Here is a 4837-nt window from a genome sequence, read left to right as displayed (position 1 = left end):
CGCCACCTCGCCCGGCTAGTTTTTGTATTTTTAGTAGAGACGGGGTTTCACCGTGTTAGCCAGGATGGTCTCAATCTCCTGACCTCGTGATCTGCCCGTCTCGGCCTCTCAAAGTGCTGGGATTACAGGCTTGAGCCACCGCGCCCGGCCGCATTTTCAATTAACTGTGTGGAATGAATCATGTATGAAGAATCAGAAATCACATTATCAAAAGCAGTCAATACCTCAATTACCGCTATAAGCTCCACTTTTTGACTTCAAATATGTCTAGAAAACTTTACTTTCTGAGCCAAAATAAGAAGGTTTACTATTACTAGTCCCATCTGTAAAACAATGAAAATGCTTAGCAGGCTGCAGGTTGTTTACTGCAGGAATTGTAAATGCAAACGATTCATAGTCTTGCTCAGCTAAGGGGATAGTAAAATGATATCCTACTCTTTGGTGGGAATTTTGTCTTTCCACTTGAAGTGGTTTTTTTCAAACCTTGCAATTTTTTTCCTGGTCCCATACCAGGGACATACCCCATTTCATGCATCGTATGTTGACTTTGAGGGCTATATAATTGTTCTGGAATTAGAACGTGTGCTCCCCATTGAAATGTCCGCTCCTGTATCTACCAAACTCTTAAATTTCTTTCCCTGAATAGTTATTTCACAGGTAGGACGTTTATCGGTAATTTGATTTACCCAATAAGCTGCTTTGCCTTGTTTATTTGTGCTTCCAAATCCTCCTGTTCGTTTAATTTCACTTTTTCTCACTCCCACTACGGCACAATCAGGAGCTGTGTTATGCGCTCTGCTGGCTCTGCTTTCCGGGGAACAGAAGTAGATATAACAATTTGAATTTCCCCATTGTAGTCTGAATCAATGACTCCTGTATATATTTGTATCCCTTTTAAACTTAAACTAGACTTTCCTAAAAGTAATCCTATCATATCTGCTGGCAAGGGTCCACAGACTCCTGTTGGGACCTTTTGCGGGGATTCCCCAGGCAGCAGGCTCACAGTTTTTGTGCAGCATAAATCTACTGCGGTACTACCGGCTGTGGTAGGGGGACAGACATTCCACATGGGTGAGGGAATGGCCTGAGCTGGAAATGCCCCGGTTTAGAACAGGGTCCTGGACCGGCCCCTCATGGCGTTTCCTGAAATCGGGTTCCCATCTTTATCAAACTTAGGGGGACACTGACTAGCCCAATGTTTTCCTTTTTTATATTTTGGACATATTTCAGGCTCAACAGTTTTCTTTTTTCCCCTGTCTGGCAGCCTGACTTGCTGATTTTTTCTACATTCTTTTTTAGTATGACCATGCTTCCCACAGTTAAAACAAGCTCCGGGAAATGGAGTATTTTCTTTATCCACTCTCAGTCCTTCCATTGCCTGTGCCAACAAAGTAGCTTTATGCAGATTACCTCTAATACCATCACAGGCCTTGATATAATCAACTAAATGTGCTTTCCCTCTAATAGGTTGCAGAGCAGCCTGGCAATCGGGATTAGCATTGTCGAAAGCTAATAACTGCAATACTATATCCCGAGCAGCCGAATCTGCAATCATCTTTTTAAGAGACTGCTGTAACCGAGCTATAAAATCAATGTATGGTTCTCTTGGTCCCTGTTTTATATCACTAAAGGAAGGGTATTGTTCTCCACCTGAAGTGATTTTTTTTCCCAAGCTCTAATGCACGCTCCTCTAAGCTGTTCTGTGGCATCATCCTGCATGACTAGTTGTGCATCTAAACCAGCCTAGCCGTCAATCCCCAAAAGTTGGGCAGCAGTTATATTAATTTGAGGTTGGGCCTGGTCATTGCAAGCAGCCTGAATGGAAGCTTCATCTGCCCACCAAGTTTTAAATTGTAAGAAATGAGCAGGAGTTAGACAAGCTTGAGTAAGAGTGTCCCAGTCAGTAGGTATCATCCGACTGGAAACAGCAAAATTCTTTAACAGTCCCATTACAAAAGGAGAACATGGTCCATACTGATTTATAGCTTGTTTAAATTCTTTGAGTAGTTTAAAAGGAAAAGGCTCAAATGTAGCTGTAATATTTCTCTGTTGATCTGGGGGGTGTATTCTAACAGGGAACTGCCAAGCCTCTAAATCACCCTCTCGTCTAGCTTGCTGAATTCCTGCCTGAATAGAACTAAGAGCGGTCGCTCGAGGCGCTGCTCAAACAGTCACTGGGGCAACTACTTTTCACCCAGTGTCCTCCAGAAAAGAAAGATCTGGAGGGTCATTTTCTTCAAAATAATAAGAAGGGGGTGCAGAAGGGTAGGGATGGACCTCTCCTTCCTTTGTCACTTTAGCTTTAGCTGGTAAATAAACTCTGTAACCTCTTCTGTTACTTTGCTATACCCTCCTTCCTCCTCATCATCAGTGTGAAAAAGTTCCAAGGTGGAATGAACCAGACCCCACACCTGTCCTATCATTACCCTGACGCCTCTGAGCTCCCCTTCTTACTCACCACGGGGATTGCTTTAAGAGTACTCGGGTGTCCTCCAGCTAGTTTTCTGTTCCAACCGTCACTCTGGCGACCCTTCGACCTGAATTCGAGCCTCCATGAATGGACGCCCCTTGCCAAGACCAGCTCAGTCAGGGAGACCCTAACCCAGCCGTGCTAGAGGAATTAAAGACACACACACAGAAATAGAGAGGTGTGAAGTGGGAAATCAGGGGTCTCATAGCCTTCAGAGCTGAGAGCCCAGAAATGAGATTTACCCACATACTTATGTTATGCCCAGACCGTTTATTCCCCGAAGAAGACCACCAGAGTCCAGAGTCAAAGCCAAGCGGCAAGGATCTTTAATGCAAGTTCGAACTTGGTCCCTCCGTTCCACAACATACAAGAGGGCCTCGAACAATGCGTGCGCTCGCTTTTTATAGCCCAATGAAAATAGGATTTGTAAGGTTACAGAGGAACAGGGAAAAAGGGAATTCTTTAGGTTACAGCATTACAATTGGTTAACATATTAAGTTATACATTTAGCAGTTATCTATTGTTCCCGTGCTTTCAGTAAAACTACAAACGGCGGTGTCCTTATCGGGGATTTCCCAGGATTTCCCAAGCCGAGATATATGGAGAAATTATTTGCACTGGGCCGTGTTTGCACTGGGCCCAGGAAATTGAGAGATATATGGTGTCTGTATTTGCACTGGGCCGTGTTTGTACTGGGCTCAGGAAATTGAGAGATATATGGTGTCTGTATTTGCACTGGGCCATGTTTGTACTGGGCTCAGGAAATTGAGAGATATATGGTGTCAAGCTGAATGTATTTGCTGGGCCCAGGACTGAGGAATGTGCCTGATTTCTTTCACTTATTAACAGCAAACCAGTCATTAGCATTGTTTTTATAAATATTAAATTAACTAAAAGTATCCCTTATGGGAAACGAAGGAATGGGCTGAATTAATGGAATAGGCTGGGTTAGTTAACTGCAGCAGGAGCATGTCCTTAAGGCACAGATCGCTCATGGTGGTGTTTGTGGCTTAAGCGGTTTTCTGCCCTGGGTGGGCCAGGTGTTCCTTGCCCTCACTCCCGTAAACCCACAACCTTCCAGCTTGGGCGTTAGGGCCATTATGAACATGTTACAGTGCTGCAGAGATTTTGTTTATTGCCAGTTTTGGGACCAGTTTATGGCCAGATTTTGGGGGGCTTGCTCTCAACAAACTTATATTTAAAAGGGACACAGAATGTAAAGGTTTGGAAAATTTGCAGCCTAGCCACCTGTTAAAAAAGAAAAGCCCTTTTTCAGGGGAAGGATTCAAGCAGGCTGCAGAAATTTGCATAACTGAAAGGAAGGCAAATGCTGATAGCCAAGACAATGGGAAAAAGGCCTCAAAGGTATTTCAGAGACCTTCCAGGCAGCCCCTCCAATCACAGGCCCAAAGGCCTAGTAGGGAAGAATGGTTTCATGGGCCAGGCCCAGGGCCCCATCACCCTTCCCTGTGTAAGCAGGCTTGGGACACTGCTTCCTGCATCTCAGCCATTCCAGTTCCAGTTCCAGTTCCAGCCATGGCTCAAAGGTCCTGCCGCTGTAAAGGTTGCAAGCTGTAAGCCTTGGTGATTTCCATATGTTATTAAGCCTGTGAGTGCACAGAATGCAAAAGTTGAGGCTTGGAAGCCTCTGCACAGATTTCAGAGGATGTATGGCAAAGCCTGCACATCCAGGCAGAAGACTGCCCCAGGAATGGAGCCTTCATTGAGAATGTCTACAAGGGCAGTGTGGAGGGGAAATGTGGGGCTATAGCCCCTACACAGAGTCCCCATTGGGGCACTGCCTAGTAGACTTATGAGAAGAGGGCCATTGTCCTCCAGACCCCAGAATGGTAGATACATGGACAGCTTGTACCCTGTGCTTGGAAAAGCTGCAGGCACTCAATGCCAGCCTGTGAAAACAGATTCTGTACCCTGCAAAGCCTCAGAGGCCGAGCTGCCCAAGGCCTTCAGAGCCCACCCCTCGCAGCAGTGTGTCCTGGATATCAGACATGAAGTTGAAAGAGATTATTTTGGAGCTTTAAAATTTAATGGCTGCTCTACTGGGTTTCAGACTTATGTGGGGTCTGTGGCCTCTTTTGGGGGGCTGATTTCTCCCTTTTGGAACAGGAGTATTTACCTAATGCCTATACCCCCAATTTTATCTTGGAAGTAACTAACTTGTTTTGATTTTACAGGCTTATTGGTGGAAGGGAGTTGCCTTTTCTCAGATGAGACTTTGGACTTTGGACTTTTTTTTTTTTTGAGACAGAGTCTCGCTCTGTCACCCATGGAGTGCTGTGGCCAGATCTCAGCTCACTGCAAGCTCCGCCTCCCGGGTTCATGCCATTCTCCTGCCTCAGCCTCCCG

This window comes from Colobus angolensis, unplaced genomic scaffold (assembly GCF_000951035.1).
Source record: "Colobus angolensis palliatus isolate OR3802 unplaced genomic scaffold, Cang.pa_1.0 Scaffold49, whole genome shotgun sequence".
NCBI classification, from domain to species: Eukaryota; Metazoa; Chordata; class Mammalia; order Primates; family Cercopithecidae; genus Colobus; species Colobus angolensis.
The sequence above is the reverse complement of the archived record's forward strand: the minus strand, read 5'-3'. Positions refer to the sequence as shown.